The sequence below is a fragment of the Solanum lycopersicum genome, chromosome 9 (genome assembly GCF_036512215.1).
Source record: "Solanum lycopersicum chromosome 9, SLM_r2.1".
Taxonomy (NCBI): domain Eukaryota; kingdom Viridiplantae; phylum Streptophyta; class Magnoliopsida; order Solanales; family Solanaceae; genus Solanum; species Solanum lycopersicum.
This window is the reverse complement of record NC_090808.1, coordinates 19,004,676-19,025,597: the sequence shown is the minus strand read 5'-3', so window position 1 is coordinate 19,025,597 and position 20,922 is coordinate 19,004,676. Positions and strand designations below refer to the sequence as shown.

Sequence of the window (20,922 nt, the reverse complement as noted above, 5' to 3'; positions counted from 1 at the left end):
TCAATATCTGAACCAACCATCCTACTAGATAAAAAATAACTTTTGGAGTCAATTACGATGACGAAATTCTCATCTGAGCACGTTCACAAAAATATTGGCCAAAGTCAGATTTTGACCAAAATATAAGATTTAAAACATCTAACGGCACAAACAAGAAACGAAAGCTTCAAAACTTGAACTAACCTTCCTATTAGATAAAAAATGATGTTTCAAAATTAATGACACTGACATAGTTTTAATCTGAGCACGTTTACAAAAAAAATTGACCAAAGACAAATTTTGACTAAAATTTAAAAGTTAAAACGTCTAATGACACAAACTGAATATGAAAGTTTCAACACTAGACGATGATTTACCAAAAAATTTAACTTCAATTCATAAATTTAACTATTCAAATATAAGTTAGTAATTAATAATTTATCAATAAATTTTACCACATTTGATAATAGTTACTATTCAATTAAACATTTATATGTAATATTACCAACGAATAATTAATATGTTTGTAAATTTTACCAATGAATTAATGATCAGTTGGCATAGTACTAACTATTTAATTGATGTTAGTAATTTACTAACTACAATTTTTATTCTTCGGCAAAATTTCCAACTAATTAGATATTGGTTGACAAGTTTACGAACAAATTACGTTTTGTTACTAATTTACCAACATATTAATACATGGTTGATAAATTTAGCAACACAATCCAGTAGTTGGTAAATGTTTGGTTAGTAATTCATTGGTAATATGTTATTAAATTATATAAACATTTTTTTGGTCATATTTCACCAACCGATATATTCTTCGTTAGTAATAATTCAGTTGGTAATTCATTGATAGAATGTTGCTAAATTTTACGTCATTTTTTTCCTTCGTATTTAGCAACTAAAATACTTAATTAGTAAGATTTTGGTTGGTAATTTGTTATAAATTTGTTGTTAAGTTTTAAACTATAAGTCAGTTAGAAATATGTTGATAATTTGTTAGTAAAATACTAACCAACTTAAGTTATAAGTAGAATGTGTTGGCCTTTTGGAATTTTGTTGTAGTGATTAATATTAATTTGTGAATCTTTCAAGGTAAACAACATGACTTAAAATAAAAATGGGCATTCTAAACGCATAGCATAGAGGGTTATAGAGAAACTAGTGCTTGGTGACTCAAGAAAGTTGGGGAAGTTGCATATTAATTTTTGAATCTTTCAAGGTAAACAACATTACTTAAAATAAAAATGGGCATTCTAATCGCATAGCATAGAGGGTTATAGAGAAACTAGTGCTTGGTGACTCAAGAAAGTTGGGGAAGTTGCAGGTCATCTTTAATGGAGGATGAAAAGATGGAAATGTTATGAGAGAGTCAGGTCGGCCAATTGATTTCAAAGGTACATTAACTATTTGTTAAAATTACCAAAAGAAGAAAAAATGGCTAGCTAGCTTTCATGAGACACCCATTCAACCTAGTTACTCTGTTGAAAAAAGAGCAGTAAAATTATAATTTATGATGTGCTTGAAGGAGTTGACATTAGCAAAATATATGACCTAACCAAGATTTGAACTAGGAATGCTTTGCAATCGTAGCTAATTTGTTGAGTGAATTTAAGAACTATATTAAGTATTTCATGGAGTGCCAGAAAAAAGGCCGAAATAGATTGTCTTCAGGAACTATATTAAGTATGTCATGGTGTGGCCAAAAAAGGTCGAAATAAGGTACGATAATGAAGGATTGTCAGGTTCATATCCGACAATCAAATATATTAAGGAAGGAGAGCGGGCGTAAGCTCATGTTTCATAGACTGTTTGTAGAGGATAATTTGGCTAGGAAATATGGACAAAACCCGCTTAGTGTTTCTCTCTCGGTTGGTATTTAAACTTAAGTCGACCACATAATGCTTAACCAATTTCATTGACCACTAAGCTATACCCTTAAATGCTTTTGTTTAGGCTTCGTAAGTAGTGAGACTGAGGATATGAGATACTGCTCGGTTCTATTATGTTCAGGTTTTCTAGTTCTTATTAGAATGTTGAACAAAAACAGTAAGCTTCCAAGCCTTTACTCCATTGAAGAGGCTTGAAGCTTTAGGAATAAGAAGAAGAAGAATAGAAAGTGTGACTGTTGTATTGAATTCATTCTTTACACGTGAGGATCTGCATTGCTTATATAGCAATCAGATGCTGAAAACAGAATACAAACTAACTAACTAATTCTACACACTAATCGATGTAACAAACTACTAATTCAAAATTACAATAATAGGCCTAACTAACTACTAACTAACTTCTACTTCTAACTAACTTTTGAATAGTTAGTTGTTGCCACTAACTAACTCATCTTCCACTTCTTCTAACTAACTCATCTTCCACTTCTTCTAACACACCCCCTCAAGCTGATGAGTGCATAACATTGATCACTCCAAGCTTGCCTAGAAGATGCACATGTTAAACTTGACTGAGCCCTTTTATTAATATGTCTGCGAGTTGTTACTGTGTGTGAACATAAGCAGTGTCAACTTCTCCTGCTTTGATCTTATCCCGGATAAAATGACAATCTATCTCAATGTGTTTTGTCCTTTCATGTAGCACTGGATTAGCTGCTAGTTGTATAGCTGATTTGCTGTCACTAAAGATTGTAATAGGCAGTTGAACATTCACTCCTAACTCATTGAACAATCCTAGAAGCCAGGTGATTTCTGAGACTGCTGATGCCATACTTCTGTACTCAGCTTCAGCTGAGCTTTTTGAAACAGTTTGCTGTTTCTTTGATTTCCAAGAAACTAAGGACTCTCCAAACTTAATGACATATCCTGTGATGGATCTTCTTTTGATAGGACAGGCTGCCCAATCAGAATCACACCAACAAGTAATTGTGTTAGTAGGTTCAGAGTGTAACCAAACTCCTTGACCAACTAAACCTTTCAAATATCTAATCACTCTAGTGGCTGCTTCCATATGTGATTTCTTGGGAGATTGCATGAATTGACTTAAGGTTTGCACTGCATAGCTTATGTCTGGCCTGGTGATAGTAACATATAGCAGTTTACCAATCAATATTTGATATGAAGTAATGTCATGCAACACATCATCTTTATTATAGCCATTTGCTTTATCATGTTCCACAGAAGTTAATCTCAAATTGGACTCCATTGGTGTGGTTGCAAGTTTAGCACCTTTTAATCCAGCCTCAGCAATAAGTTCCAATATATACTTCCTTTGATTCAAAATAATTCCTCCAGAGGATCTTAACACTTCAATGCCTAAGAAAAATTTAAGTTCACCTAGATCCTTCAGTTTGAACTGTTTGTGTAGACATGCCTTAACTTCAGCATCAGTTGTGTGTTACTTCCTGTGATCAATAGATCATCTACATAAACTAGGACAATGACAATATCTTCCCTTCTTTTTAATGTGAACAGTGAGTAGTCATGGGCACTTTGACTAAAACCTGTGGATTGTAATACCTTTGTAAGCTTCAGGTTCCACTGTCTTGAGGCTTGTTTAAGTCCATACAAAGACTTCAACAACTTGCAGACTTTGTTTTCACCTGGTTTTGCAAAACCTTCAGGCATTTTCATGTAGACTTCTTCATCTAAATCACCCTGTAAGAAAGCATTATAGACATACATCTGGTACAAAGTCCAGCCTTTTGATACTGCCAATGCAATAACACATCTAACTGTTACCATCTTGGCTACTGGAGAAAAAGTGTCATGGTAATCCAATCCTTCTTGTTGACTGTATCCTTTTGCTACAAGTCTTGCTTTAAACCTTTCTATCTCACCATTTGCCTTATACTTTATCTTATATATGCACTTGGAACCAACTGTATGCATACCTTCTGGTAGTTCAACTATTTGCCAAGTATTATTTTCTCCAAGGGCTTTGATTTCCTGCTTCATAGCTTGTATCCACCTTTCATCTTGTGAAGCTTGATTGAAACTCTTAGGTTCTGTACACTCTGAAAGTTTACTCAGAAAACTTCTATGCTCAGGTTTTAACTTTTCATAATTCAGATAGCTAGCCATAGGATGTTTAGTGCTACTATGGCCTTTAGTAATGGTATAATCTTTCATCCATATTGGCTCCTTGATGCTTCTTGAAGATATTCTAACATAAGAGTCAGTCTGTGATGGTCTAGCATGAGTGTTTTCAGAAGCTTCCTCTGTTGTACTTGGTCCAGACATCTGATCTTCTGAAGGATCCTCAGTCTCATTACTCTGATTGTCTTCATGAACTACATTAGTGTCTGCATGTCCACTACTATCAATCTCAGCTTCAATATTTTGACTCTCCAAAGGTGAACCATGTACATCAACCAATGGATCAAGTTGAGGCCTCACTTTAGCAAAAGGAAATATTTCTTCATGAAATACTACATCTCTGTTCACATGTACCTTAGTAGAGTTAATATCCAACAACACATATCCTTTCTGTAATTCTGAGTACCCCAGGAGAATAGCTGCACTAGCTCTGGTTGAAAACTTATCTCCTTTAGGCACTGTTGTAGCATAGCAAAGAAAACCTATAACCTTTAGATGAGATAGACTAGGTTGTTTACAATAAATTAACTCATATGCACTCTTGTTAGAATTGACTGATGAGGGTAACCTATTCATCAAATACACTGCAGCCTTGATGCAACAACCCCAAAATCTGATAGGTAGATGAGCTTGAAATCTGATTGCTCTTGCAATATTAAGGATGTGTCTGTGCTTTCTTTCAACCACACCATTTTGTTGTGGTGTGTGAGGGCAACTACTCTGATGTAGTATTCCTAGATGATTGAATAAATCTCTACATTGTGAATTAAGGAACTCTGTGCCATTATCTGATCTCACAACCTTGACAGGAGAATTGAACTAAGTTTTGATCATTGAGAAGAAATTTTTGATAGCTACAATGGTTTCTGATTTTAACTGCAACAAATGAACCCATACAAATCTACTATAGTCAAGAAGTAATACTTTCTATCTAGAGTAGGAGTCTTATAAGGTCTCCATACATCCATATGAACAACATCAAACATCATGGATGCTCTAGTAGTACTAATAGGAAAAGCAAGTCTAGTTTGCTTGGCTAAAGGACAAACAGGACAATGATCTGATATTCTATCACCTTTACTGCTTGTATCTATCTTGAGATACCTCAATATCTGTTGAGATAGATGTCCTAACCTTCTGTGCCATATTTCTGTGTCTTGTGTTACAGCTCCTGCAGTTACTATTTCTTGAGCACACTTTATTTCTTCCTTCTGTCTAGATGAAAAGGTAGCCTTAAAACTGTACAATCCTTCTTCTTCTCTACCAATCCCCTTCACCCTGCCACTGCAGAGGTCCTGAAACACACAAAATTCAGGGTAAAAAGATACAAAACAATTTAGTTCTCTTGTAATCTTTGACACTGACAATAGACTAAACTTGAAATCTGGCACATGTAAAACACTTCTGGCCACTTCATTATCAAATATAGGTGTTTCACCAATATGACTGACTGTAACCTTGTCACCTGTTCGAAGATGAACTTGATTCATCTGTGACTTTGTTAATTCATGTCTCCTAGTTAGCAACTGCTTATTTGCAATGATATGATGAGTTGCACCTGAATCAACAATCCAATCCTGACTAGCATTATTTGTCATTAAACAAGTTTCAATACCTGCCATATTGACTTGTTTTGTTTCTTGCACATCTCTGTTCAGCATTTCCATTATTTGTTTATATTCCTTCTCTGTGAATGTTTGTCCCTTTGGCACCTTCTGTATGTTATTATTTTCCACCTGATTACTTGACACAACATTAGGATGATCACAGTGATCATTAGAGATGTTGTTTGCAGCTTGGTATCCTCTCCCATATCCACCATTATTTCCTGAACTTTGTCCTCCATATCCATTGAATTGACTTGTGCCTGTACCATTTCTCATGTTTACATTCCCATTTTCATAACCTGGTTTCTTCCTTTGTTTCCAGTCACTTGGATAACCAATCAACTTGTAGCAATTATCCTTTGTGTGACCAAGGAAATGACAATAATCACATTTCTTTCCTTTGTAATGTTCCTTTCCAGCTCCTTGATTCCTGTTAACACTCATCACCATAGAGCTTGGTTTTTCAACTGCATTGTCCATACAACTTGAGTGCTGAATCTCATCTTCTATAATCATAGCATAAGCTTGATTCATAGATGGTGTAGTTCCTTTAAGCAATATCTGTCTCCTAGCCAGATCATATGATTCATTTAGGCCACTTAGGAATTGAATCAATCTCATCTGCTCCAAATGATCATTATACTCCTTCGATTGAGAACAAGTACTACATGGATTTGGGACTACAGCATCATACTCATTCCATAGTGTTTTCAGCTTTGAGAAGTAATGAGATACAGAATCTGTACCTTGTGAGAGAGTGGTGATATCTCTATGTAATTGATAGATCCTTACTCTATTCACCTTGTCGAATCTTTCCTTTAGATCCTTCCATACTGAGAAAGTGTTTGTGGCATACACAATACCACTAAGCAGTTCTTCACTCACTGTGTTCATCAGCCAAGATAGCACAATTGCATTGCAAGTTTCCTATTGCTCATGCAATTCATCTTTGTACAATGCTCTAGTGCAGGCACCAGTTACGAAACTATACTTCCTTTTCCCTAATAGTGCAATCCTCATTGCTCTACTCCAAACTCCATAATTTTCAGACCCAACCAGCTTGATTGGAATCAACACAGCACTAGAATTATCAGAATTTCCAATGTACAATGGATCATTTTGATCTATCTTCATTCCCACTATATCTGTAGATCTTAAGCTATAGATTATCACCAATTGCTAGAGATTTGAACTCCACTAAATGTACAGATCACACTTCTCTGATACCATGAACAAAAACAGTAAGCTTCCAAGCCTTTACTCCATTGAAGAGGCTTGAAGCTTTAGGAAGAAGAAGAAGAAGAATAGAAAGTGTGACTGTTGTATTGAATTCATTCTTTACACGTGAGGATCTGCATTGCTTATATAGCAATCAGATGCTGAAAACAGAATACAAACTAACTAACTAATTCTACACACTAATCGATGTAACAACCTACTAATTCGAAATTACAATAATAGGCCTAACTAACTACTAACTAACTTCTACTTCTAACTAACTTTTGAATAGTTAGTTGCTGCCACTAACTAACTCATCTTCCACTTCTTCTAACTAACTCATCTTCCACTTCTTCTAACAGAATGTAAATTCTTTAAATAAAGTCAAAGTACGTACGGTTTTGGGTTGAAAAGAAATAATAGTATCTTATTATTAATTCATCTTATGCCACTGAATGGTATAATGTGGTAAATAGAATTTACTAGTTGTGTAAGTTTCGTTCAGAGGTCTTAATTAGAGGTGGAGCTAGAGAAAAAGTTTTGAATTTGACAGAACCCAATAACTTTTATAAAAATTTTATATTTGTGTTACGAAATTCACTATATATGAAATTGATTTATCAAAGGTAGAATTCATAAACTTAAATTTATGACTTCACCTCTGGTCTTATTTATTAAAACGTTCCTTAATGTGTTTGTTCTGCTATGTCTATAAATTCAAATACCAATTTTCTTAACTTCTCCAATTACTTTTATGGACCGTGGATAAGTTATTGATTTGACAAGCAAAGAACAATGCAGGTCAATTTTTGAACCTGTAATACATGCCACTATACCAGGATTTACTTTCCTGGAGTATGAAAATGTTCAAGCAGCAAAATAAGTAATTCAGTGTGGTAATATAGCTACTTTATTTGTCGAACCAATCAAAGCTAAAGTGAAGGTGGCATATGATAGTGCATTTTCTCTTATTGTATTAAGAAAATATATTGAAACTTTTACTTGTATTTTCTTTTATTAGATTCAGTGTAGCCTAGAAAGAAGTGGGTATTTTTTTGACGCACAAGCTTAACAAATACCCAGATATTATTTGATTCTCTCTACTTTTTAATTTTTTAGTTGTATATTTATAATTTTTTTTATCAAAATATAATTATATATATCGTTTATTTGGAAGATGAAAATGTTTAATTTAACAACAGTGTCGTACAAGCTAAGTACTACTAAAAGCAGATTCTTTGAAAATTGTGTGTAGAATTAAAATACAAGACCCCCCCCCCCCCCACACACATTCCCTCTCTCTCTATATATATTACTCCTATATTAGAAATGGCATAATTAACATGCTTGCTTCAAGGGTTATTTTGGTCTATACAATGCTTCAAGGGTTATTTTGGTCTTTACAATGCTTGCTTCAAGGGTTATTTTGGTCTTTACAATTATGTATATGGTTAGGTGTCTTCTCTTTGTGAATCAATTTTGCCTTTTCATTTTCTCAGCTAACGTGTCTTCTTCTGATAAAATGAATATGCATGTCTTCCTTCTAATTCTTCATTTATAATGATTCACTATTTGCACATGGAAGTTCACTCTCTTCAGCCTTCTCCAGGTAACCTTTTACATGTCTCAATTAAGCATTCTTTTTCCTTCATCTTCCTTTCAATCAATGTTCAAGTTCCAAATTTGATCTGGGTGTGTAAAATTTTCACTTATTTTTTCGTTTGGAATTGTTATTGATGTTGGATTATCCTTTTGGTTGGCTCATTGAGATTGATTTAGGTGGGTGAATATACCCAAATTTGATTTGGGTATGTGATTCTTGTTCCATGTTACAAAAATCCCAATAATGTAATCCATTTGGGCGTATTTTGATTTCCTCATTCAAATTTCTGGTTGTCTTCTTTTCTTTGTGTATGAAAAACCTATGTATTTTCACATGCAGTAACTTTTGGTTCTCTTTTATCAGATGTAGTGTTAGTTTGGTCTTCCAATTCAAATTTTTGGTTGTCTTCCTCTGTTCATGTATGAAAAACCCATATATTTTCACATGCAGTAAATTTTGGTTGTCTTTTAATCAGGATGTGTTTGGGCTACAAAACTCTTCCTGATTATCTCCAGTTTGGGTATAGAATTGGTAAATTTTACCAACCAAGGTGTACTTGCATCTGCTGGCCATTTTGACTTTGAAATCTTCTTCCCGAAAGGTTATGGAAGGGTATTCTTGCCGAGTGCTAATAATAGGAGGCGTTATGTCTATGGGTGGGACATATCGATTTTGATTAACTCTGATTTCAATTTTTATTAAATCTGATTCGAGAGGCTAAGTATTTGGTCACAATGGGGGGTGAATGGTCTGGAATTCGAATGGAATTATTTTTGCTGAAGGAACTATTGATAGGAGGTCTGTTTTGAAATTGTTGGGAGTTATGTTGGTTGGTTTTTTGCAGGTTTGATCTCTGAATATTTCCACAGAATCATTCCCTTTGTGATTATTCTTCTCGTTTAGTCCATTTCCTGTAGCCTGCATAAACTGCGTACCCTTCTCATGCTCATTTTGATTAACTAGAACATTACAGGGAACATTACTATGATCATTAGGAGTTATCGTGCTAGGGACTAACTTACTTGTGGTGCTATTGTTGGCCTTTGGTGTATAATCCTTATAATTTATTTTGTGGTTTATGATAGTTTGATTTTCTTCTCCTCGACTATTGTAAGTGTAGCTCTTGAAGATCCTCCGAAAATAAACGGCTTAGATTAAGATTATGTGGTGTGGAAATTTTCATTTTATAGTTGATTCATCCTGATTTTTAGGACCCTTTTTTTCTTCTTTTTCCTAAATCTTTGTGCTGCAATTAATTTTGTACTTTTAATTTACCACAAATCTGCACTGTGTAAAACGTGTTCTTGTTCTTGAATTCATTGTTGCAGAGACCCTTTTAAGCCCAAAGGCCTTTCATGATTTTTCGATAACGGTATGAGCTCTTTCTTATTATGGTTTGAGTTCTTCGTTTGACTTGATGTGGGGATTAAATTCATACTGTTTTGTTCTGTGTAGTTGGTGAGTTGGTAATTTGTTTTGTTGGTCTAATATTAGGGTTACTTTGTTGATTCTGAGTTTAAAGATTCAAACTTTGTGCTTTTGTGTTTTGTTTTAAGTTATTTTCATGTATTGTTACTGCTTAGTTGAGCTGCTATATGATTTTTTTCCGATCAATATTTTGCATCAATAGTGATTAAAAAATTATACATGCATACTATCAAAATAATTGAACTGTTGAATCCAAAACAAACAATAACTGGGAAGTCAATACAAGGACAAAATACGCAGCAAAAGAGCTAGCTCAAAGAAAATAATTCAGCACCACAAACTAACAGAAGATGATAAAAGCAGGACTATATTGACAGATTCTGCTATGCACGAGTCCTTTGTGAGGTAGTTTAGACGGTCTACTACATTTGAGTATTTTTCTGTTTATAGGAAGCGATTTGGAAGAGTTTGTATAGAGTGGTTGATAAACTTAGAAGTTCCTGACATATGTCAATTACAGAAATCGACAAATGAGCCTTGTCTAAAGCTGCAACATTTGGCTATTGCGAAATGCAATGAATAATCTCACAGTTTCAACATCCCGAGTTATTCTTCAAGCTGCTCTTCGATCTTTACTTGTAAGTCCTACACGAGTAAACCCAGAAGTTATACACATTATCTTTTCCAGACCTCACCTGGTGGGATTACACGGGGTATGTTATTGTTGTTATCCTTATTACGTTGGCACCGAGACCTTGAAGTTTCATTTCTAAATTTTCATAACCCCTATCAACATGGGAGATTCCACTGATTTCAGTAATTCCTTTGGCAGCCAGACCAGCCAAAACTAATGATATTCCCCCACGCAAATCAGTTGCATTGACCTGAGAACCGCGGAGTGGACTAGCAGAAGATCCATAACAACATCAATACGCGATATAGTTTGTATAGAACATTAGGAAATCAAGCAAGAACTATAAACTTACCTTGCCTTTCCCTTCCCATAACAGTTGATCTGCTTCCAGAGACCTGAATATTAGCTTCAAATTTCAGCAGCTCAGTTACTGCACACAAGAAGATAATGAAACCTTTGAAAGAAACATCGAATACAATTATCTGTCGAAAAAAAGAAACGGTTTTGCAGGCATTCTGACCTGATATTCTTTAGAAATTATGTGAGAATTATGATCCCTTAGTTTTGTTTGGGTGGTCCAAATTCTTCTGAAAGAATTACCAATTATTTGATTCTTTAGTGTGTAAAAAACCTACTATTTCAGTATGCTTTAGTCTTTTTTGGTTCTTGAACAAGATTATCTGGATAGTTTCTTGATTATATGACTGTAAACATATTTGGCTGTTAATGAGATATTTTCTTGATTTTGCATGACTGAAATGTGTCAGAATCTTAAATTCTTTCTTCAAGGTTGGGTTGTTGGCATTTATACATCTACTAAATTTGTGTCTCCATCTATACAACTAAAAGAGTATCAGGTGTTTCTCTTTCCCCCCTTGATGTGAATATAGAGGGTGTAGCAACCCACCTCTCCTTATTAGCATCATTCCTAATATATACTTATAATTATGTTATGCTTATATTTGTCTACATCCCTATTGCATTATGACTTTTTAGCTGCAGAGTTTGCTTAAGCATTAGTCAATTGAGATGTGTTCAAAGATATGTGAGGATAGTGGAATAGTGATTTTATGGATAGTTTTATGGTGCCCTTCAATATTTTCCCAAAGCTTTAATATGTGACTGTACAATTTCCATGAACTAAAGCATAAACTGAGAGTAACAGATATAGGGGATTCATATAGCCGACTTCAAATGTAGATAAAGAGATTCATACTGTCGACTTCAATTAGTTTGGAATTGATGTCTAATTGTTTGGTAGTACAAAAACCGCATCGCGTAATAGTCAGTTGTTTTTTTCTCAAATTATATGCTATTTATGTCTTGTCAAAAATCTAAATTTAGCTCTTCTCTTGTTTTCTACCTATATTTCATAATCCATGGGATACCCTACATATACAAATTCCAACAATCATTCTGTGATAGAGCCACAAATGTCTTTGTCAAAAATGATTGAGAGTATAATAGGAAAAAAAAACACCATCTGCAGGTTTGATCAATCAAATAATGAGTATTTTTCATGTATCAAAAACTTCGAAGTTTTCATTTGAATATTAATTTCTACCACCAAAACGATTGTTATATACATACAATCCGTTCTCATTTAGCGTAATTACATGGTTTGAGAACGGATTTCAACTAAAACTATTGAGTTCAGTCAAATCTGTACCTATCACTGTGACCCCGCCTGCGCCAGCAGAGTGCATGTGCATATATATTAAGCTAAGGGACCAAATGAGTCATAAAGGATACCCTACAGCAACCCCATGACCACTCAATTAAATGTTTTCATACCATAAATTTGGCCTTATATGGGCAACTTTCCCCCCTCCTAATAAAGAACAATTAATTATGACACCTTTTCATTTCTCTCCTTACATGTGAATGGTAATTTTTTTCCACCTGAAGTCTGCAGTGATTGTACTAGATTTCCTATTATAGTACCTTCTTCTTAACTTGTTACAATAATCTTGTTAAAAGGAGAAATATTGTGACTTCACACTAGGAGCTGCCAAATGATATTAGTACAGATTTAATTTATATCCACTGACAGTGTAATGTTGAACATTTTCTTGCTGTTCAACTAGTAACTTTATAATGTATAGAAGATATTATTCTGTCAACGTATAGAAATTAAACTCGATTGGTATGCCTATAATGACTTAATATATTGTGATTTAATGATGAGACATATGCATTATTTTTCAAGAAGTGGCATCTATGGTGTTGTAGCATTACTAGGAGATTCTCTAAAGTCAAGCAGACTAGGACAAACTGATAAGCCTATCAAAGACCTGTGCCTCCAAACATTGCCAATTAAGAAAACAATGAAGCCAAGAGATTTTGTTTCTAAATGGTCCTCTTATATTAGCAAATAAGTGGTCCATGAAAATGCTTCATATGTGGTATTATAGTAGGAGTTTGCTCAGATTTCCGGTAGATAAAGGAGGATTAGTTTGCGGTAAGTTGACAGCTGAGGTAGAAAGTGCACATCTAGACATCTTAACTGGCAACTAACGCTCCAACTCATCCCCACTCCTCACATTGATATGACACACAAACTTTCGAGGTGTCTTTGTAAGTTTGAGTGTTGAACTTACATAACGAACGTGAGTTGAGGTATCTAAATGTGCATACTCAAAGTTAGTGTGTTAACTTGTCAACCGAAGCCAAGTTTGAGTGTTTGTTTATATTATATGCCTTCATATGATTGATTGCAACTTGCTTGAGATTGAGGCGTCACCTTGTGTTATAGTATAAGATAGGATTAGTTAATGAAGATAAGTATGATATGAAAATGAGAAATTTATGTATCACCTTAGGAGGAGGTACAAGTCGGATTCACCAATTGTTCTCTATCTAATATTTGTCGTAATTTTCATATACATATGTGTTGTTTAGTGAGTGACATGATTCTTGTCTATGTGAATTTTACTTCCGTCACTTTTATGTCGTAACTTGCATGTCCATTTGGGATTATATAATTATGACTAATAAATTACATAACTAAAAAAAATAAAACAACATACATATTGGAAAATATATATAATTTTTTTTAATAAATCCTTTATTATGTTTGTAGATGATGGTTTTAGTACAGGATTGCAACTTTACTTTGAGGAAGTGTTAGGACATTTCTATTCAATATTTTGTCTAATTCCAGGTAGGTTTAAGAAAGTGAAGGAATTATTTCGCATTTTGTTGTAGGATATAGGTATAGCTATAGATTATAGATCATAGTTTAGTAAATAGTATGTAATATTAGAGATAGAATTGCATTAAATAATATTTCGGGAAAAGTATCATCAGTGCATATAAATGGAATGACTGAGAGTAACATGACAAATTTTAACAGCAGAAATAAGTCTTTTGAGGAACTCTACATGTTAGCAGTACTTTCATATCAGATAAAACTTACTCAATAGTTACCCACCAAAAGAGAGACAATAAGTAGGAATTCCCCATGGTCATGGCTACAACCCACTCTTCCAGTCTTGGTTGGGGTTAATTAGTGTGTACACACACACATCATCCACCACATCTGTTCCTACTTCACATTTCGTTTATAAAAATATTGCCACTTGTCGGTTAGCTTTACACGTATTTCAATTACTTCACATTATTATATACGATTTGAATTTTATCAATTATTTAAGAGCAATGCAAATACACAAATTTAGGTATTAGTATTATAGGCAGCATGGTCATTGTGTTTAGGACTTAAAATTTTGCCAATGTATTTTGTTGGAAAACATGAATACATTTTCTAAATGGAGTTAGTTTACCTTTTATAACTGCTCGTAATAGATGTCTTAATTGAATTCGGTTTACCTTTTCTGAGTGTAACAACAACTAAGCCTCCTACTTCTTTAAGAAATAAATCATATGAAAGTTTTCTTATTAGTTTTCAGTTTCTCCCCACTTTTAAAAGACTTTAGCATCCTCATCAGAGAAATTCTATCAACTCTACCAAAAGCAACTATACTTATTATGAGCTCATACAAACTACAATATGCTAACAATGCCATTATGACTTACCGATTGGTACTAATATTTTCATTCGAGTATTTAAGTTTAATAAGTCAGTTGTTTTGTTTGTCTAAGCTTTCATATATTCATATGGCTACACTAATATCATAGATTTAAGACGAACTATTAGAGATGATATTTGATAGATAAAACTTGTTGAAAATACTAAATTCCTTTTACAATTAGTTTTTGTGTGCAGTGTGAAGATAGGAATTCGCAATTATTACTACTGAAGTCTCAGCGCTACAGGTATGTTCTTTTCCACACGTTATTATGGTTTCTCTTTTGCCTTCGGTATTAATTTTCTGCATTTTTACTAAATTCTGCAAAGAATAATTTGGTGTGTTATAATTATTTTGAATTGGTTTATGCATGTAATTTGATTTGTTATAATTATTTTGAACTATTTTATGCATGAGTAAGAAAATGAAAGTAAACATATAATTTATATATCATATTCAGGATAGATAACAGTTCTACAAATGTGAGACAAAAGTAATAGAAATCAACTGAATTCTGAAAAAGCTCACGCTGATAAAAAAGCTAGATGGCAAGAATTATATAAACTGGCACAATTTTATAAGAAAGATGCCCATCTAGCTGGCAGACGGGCTAACTCAGCCATCGAGAATAATGCCTCCATCGGTGCTAGCTCCAGCACCAGCACATTGTCTACACATGAGCAAACTCTTAATAGAGGTAAAATAACTAGATAGGCTATAATCTAAATAATCTTTATCTACTAAAATTAGTTTTAAGAATTAACTACATTATGCAGGATGTAGTTCAACAGAAGTTAATTACATGGAAACCATCCACCTGATAACAAATTATGCTACCCTAAAAGATGTTCCCCGGTGTAAATTCTGTACTGCAAAAAGATTTGAGTATGAACCACCAACATTTTGTTGTGGCAATGGTGTTGTGCGGCTTATTTCACATCAAACACCGACAACTTTAAGAAATCTATATTTAGGAAATACGAATGAATCTAAACAGTTTCGAACTTATATAAAAACTTACAATAACATTTTTGCATTCACATCTCTAGGAGTTAGTTATGACAAAGAACAAGCAAAAAAATATAAAGGTATATCCACATTTCGAGTTCAAGGAAAAATATATCACTTTATAGATGACTTAGTACCAGCTACTGAGAAAGGAAGAAATTTACAATTATATTTCTTTGATAGTGAAAATGAATTGAGGAATCGATTGGAATGTTCAAGCAAACTGAATGAAGGTAGTGTACAAAAACTGATGGAAATATTAAATGCTAATACATACCCATATTCCTAAAGTCACTAATAAATATTCCACAATTATCTAACTTCTACATTGCTCTAAAATTCGATGCTGGTTTAGATCAAAGAGTGTACAACTTACCAATTGCATCAGAAGTTGCTAGAATATGGTAGAGCAAGATGCTCAAAATTATACACTCGCCCCTCATATTCGTGTATATACAAATAGCAATAGGAGTCAATTGGTAAATTAGTATTACGGTTGTTATGATCCATTGCAGTATCCACTGTTATTTCCATATGGTCAAAATGGATGGCATTGTGGTATTCAGAAAATTGAACCTTTAGGTGCTTCTTCTTCTAGACAAAAATATTGTGAAAATGAACAATTACCACGCGTAACAAATATGACTACAATTGATGAATTTCTTGATATAGAAGCTGAAGTTATGCAAAAGGAAAACGTAAAAGAAATAGTGTCTCCTGTCGTGAATGTTATTGTTATCAACTTCAAATGCGAGATGATGAAAATATAATTCTACATTCAGGAAGATTGTTTCAAGAATACACTGTTGACCAATGGATAAAAATTGAAACTCAACGATTAGTTTTGCTTCTTTCAATCCGGATTTATATAGAACAGATGTATTAGGAGGATTGCTAGATGTTCTATGACGAGGTGAAAGAGATGCTTCACAAGTAGGTAAACACAAATTTCTCCCACTTAGCTTTACAGGAGGGCCAAGAGATATGCGTAGACGATACATGGATGCAATTGCATTGGTTCAGCGTTTTGGAAGAACTGATATATTTTTAACCATTACATGTAACCCCTCTTGGCCAGAGATCAAAGAAAATCTTCTAGCAAGTGTTGAATCACAAAATAGACCCGATTTAATTTGTCGAGTATTTCGTGCAAAATTAAAGGAACTAAAAAGGATTTGTTAAAGAAACACATATTCGGTAAAGTCTTGGCATATATGTACACAGTAGAATTTCAGAAACGAGGACTCCCTCATGCTCATTTTATAATTATACTTGATGAAAGATTCAAAATACTTACACCTGAAGCCTATGATCGATTTGTTTCTGCAGAATTACCAAATCCTACTGTAAATCCTCACCTATATTCAATCTTTACACAACACATGATTCATGGACCTTGCGGTGAACTAAATCCAACAAGTCCTTGTATGAAAAAAGGATATTTTAAATTTAAATTTCCAAAAGAGCTTGCTCATGAAATGACAAAACGAAAAAGTTCATATCCTATTTATAGAAGATGCAATAGGAAACTATGTGGAGATTAGAAAACATCTTGTTAATTATTTTATGGGTTGTCCCTTATAATTCCTTTTTATTATCCAAATATAATTGTCATATAAACGTTGAGATTTCTTCAGATATTAAAGTAGTTAAATACATTTATATGTACATATGCAAAAGACATGATAAAATCGCATTCCAGATTCATACTAATGATACAAATATAGAAGTTGATGAGATAAAAGAATATCAATCAGCTAGATGGTTTTCCGTGCCTGAAGCAGCATGGCGTATATTTGCTTTTAATATCAATGAAATGTCTCCTAATGTATACCATCTTCAACTACATATTGATGGACAACAACTTGTTTCGTTCAAAAGTATTGATAATATTAGTAAAATTATAAATAATCCAATGATTCAAAAAATAATGTTAACTGAATTTTTTGTCATGAACACAGTGAATGATACAACTAAAAGCTTAAACTTATTACATCGAGAATTTCCTGAATATTTTGTCTGGTCAAAAACAGATAAAATGTGGACAATTCGTAAGCGTGGAAATGCTATTGGACGCATTGTCACTTGTCGTCCTACTGAAGGAGAATGATACTACCTTAGATTACTTTTAATTAACATAAGAGGACCAAAATCATATCAAGACTTGCTAACGGTTAATGGAAAGTTATGTACAACATTTAGAGAAGCAGCTGAAAAAAGAGGATTATTACTTTCAGATAATAATTTAATAGAATGTATGTCTGAGGCTATAGATATCAAATGCCAGCAAGTCTTAGACATTTGTTTGTTATGTTACTGATATATTGTAGCCCAAGTAATCCAAAAGAATTATGGGAAAAATTTGAAATATCCTTATCAAAGGATTTTATGAGAATTCCAAACATTAATACAACGGAAATTCATTATAGGGTGTTAACGCATATTAATGATATTCTTCATTCAGTTGGTCGTGATATTAATGAATTTAAACTAACTCCCTGAATTAATTAAAACATCTGCACTATCAAAAGAAGCTACAGATGTTTACCATGAAAGAAATCTTACTGTGAGTGAAGATGATCTGCTTCTACAAAATAAATTAAACACTACACCAAAAAAGCTTACAATATAATCTTAGAAAGAATATTTTCAAATAAATCAGGTGCATTCTTTATAGATGGCCCTGGAGGAACCGGTAAAAGCTTTTTATATCGTGCTCTATTAGCAATGGTTAGATATAGAGGATTTCTAGCTTTGGCAGCTGTAAGTTGAAGGTGTTGCAGCTTCGCTGCTTCCAGGTGGTCGCACTGCTCATTCCCGTTTTAAAATTCCAATAAATATCGAAGGAAAGTTCAGTTGTAACATCAGTAAACAAAGTTCTCTGGCATCTTTAATTCGTGATGCAAAACTTATAGTATGGGATGAGATTTCAATGGAAAAAAAAGAAGTAGTTGAAGCTCTTGACTTACTTTTGAAAGATTTAATGGAAACAAGAATACTATTTTGCGGAAAAGTTATTTTTTTAGTGGGAATTTCAGGCAAACTCTTCATGTTGTTCGTAGTGGAAAAAGAGAAGACTTCATTAATCAAAGTCTGTTATGCTATCAAATTTGGAATCAACTTGAAAAATTACATTTGCTAGAAAACATGCGTGCAAAAACAGATCCAACCTTTTGTGAATACCTAATGAGAATTGATAATGGAATCGAAAAAAATTTGATAAAGGCAAAATTCAAATTCCTCATTATTTAGTCATACCATTCGAGAATGAAAAAGATTCATTGAATCTTTTATTTAAAGTTACTTATCCGAATTTTCACATCTCTTACTCAAATCTTTCTTTCATCACTTCTCATTCTATTCTAAGAACAAAAAATGATTTTGTAGACGAAATAAATGATATGTTAGTCACTCAATTTCCAACTACTGAAAAAACATATCTAGCTACCGATGAGACCATAGATCCAAAAGATCAAAGTGAATATGAACACTTATTGCATACTTTGAATCCCGTTGGTTTACCTCCTTACAAATTAACGTTAAAAAAATTGTCCAATTATGTTACTAAGAAATCTAAATCCCTTTGAAGGTTTATGCAATGGTACACGCTTAATATGTAATGATTTCAGATCACACGTTATCAGCGCCACAATATCTAATGGTGATTTTAAAAATACGCATGTACTCATTCCTAGGATACCACTACTAACATTAGAAGAGGAAAAGTTACCTCTACCATTTAAAAGGATACAATTTCCAATACGATTGTGTTTTGCAATGACAATTAATAAAGCACAAGGCCAAACTTTAGATTTTGTTGGCATTTATTTACGTGAACCTGTCTTTTCTCATGGTCAATTGTATGTTGCTTTATCAAGAGCCAAGAGTTCTAATTGTGTTAAGATATTGATAAGGCCACCAATAGCTGATAACAATGATGACACATCTACATATAACATTGTTAATGACGAAATTATAGAAAAAGCTTTTTCGTGAAGCTATCTTACACTTTTGATAGGTAGACAACCTATTGTATTCTATTATTTGATCTCATATATTTTTATATTTCAAACCATTATTCTTCTATTAATGATGATTTTGTCTTGCATATTTAATCTCAGTTACCAGCCATGACAGAAAGATTGAATACCAACGAAATCGACGAGAACACAGAAGAATGGATTTGTAAAGTTCAAGTAGTAGATTAAGGTCATCCCCGAACGACCAGGGAGGGAAACAAGAAATATCAATTGATGATATTAGAGGATGAAGAGGCATTTGTCACTAAACTAATAAATACTCATCTACTTTCACAAATTACTTTGTAGCAAAATACATATACTGCATACCATTTTTACTTTGCTTTTTAATGGTTGTAATCTATCTTGACTCAGTAATCTTCAGTTCAATGCTCTTCTACTTAGTTGAAATATTGTTCCTTGTGAGTTTTGCTGTCAAGCACTTGTTGTCACTGTAAATCTACGTTTTACGTTTCTTTTGTTGTAGAAAAGTTACAGATTGGGTTAAATGTAATTGGTTTTGTTTGTAGAACTTAGGTAAAGTTTAATTCTGAAGTTTCTTTTTAAATAAATTTGGATATTGATTGATTTGATTTTACGTTGAAGTTATGTTCTGTTGCTTGTCAGTTTTAATACGAAGCACTTCTTATCACTCTAAATCCACGTTTTAATTCTCTTTCTTTTGTAGACATAGTTTGTGTATAGAGAAGTTCGTTATTGTTTGGATTCGATGCTATTGATTTTCTTTGTAAAATATAGAAAAAATTGAATTGAAACCTGAGCAGATACCAGTGCATTTAAGATATTGAATTGTTTTTTAAGCAAAATCACATGCAAATTTTTAGGAACGACAGTGCTGAAGATTATAGAATAAATGAAATATTATTATACAGATAATGAGGGAGGATAAAGAATGTCTTCCTCAACTGCTTTCAGAGATTTTGATAAATAATGCTTCCTCAACTGATTTTGTAAACGCACAGAAAACCTAATAAATATGTGAACTGATATTTGAGAATTAATTTTTCTGCTAAAAGTGTTGCTTAATGTTGTTGTTGTTGTGTTCCTTAAATAATTATCGGCAAAATCAATACTTACATATTTTACAGTAGCCTTTATTCTGTTGATTAAACCATCATGTCCATGTCAAAAGCTCCCCTCATACTCATATCCTTTAAATTTTATATTCCCCATAAAAAGTAACTTTTCCCAACAATTCAAACCACATTTGAATTTTTATACCAACTATATGTTATTTCACTTACCTAATATTATTCTAATTTCATTGAATTTCTCATAGGAAACTCAAATACAAGTTATCATGCACGGTACAGATATCG

At 33.1% G+C, this 20,922-nt stretch overlaps 1 long non-coding RNA gene across 1 annotated transcript; it reads left to right on the top strand.

The window, feature by feature from the left end:
* The first annotated feature begins 1,095 nt into the window (after positions 1-1,095).
* Positions 1,096-20,114, top strand: LOC104649009 (uncharacterized). The gene is made up of 4 exons (XR_003248252.2): positions 1,096-1,382; positions 9,791-9,834; positions 14,740-14,802; positions 19,685-20,114. It is a non-coding gene; the product is annotated as an uncharacterized lncRNA (long non-coding RNA).
* The last annotated feature ends 808 nt before the right edge of the window (positions 20,115-20,922 follow it).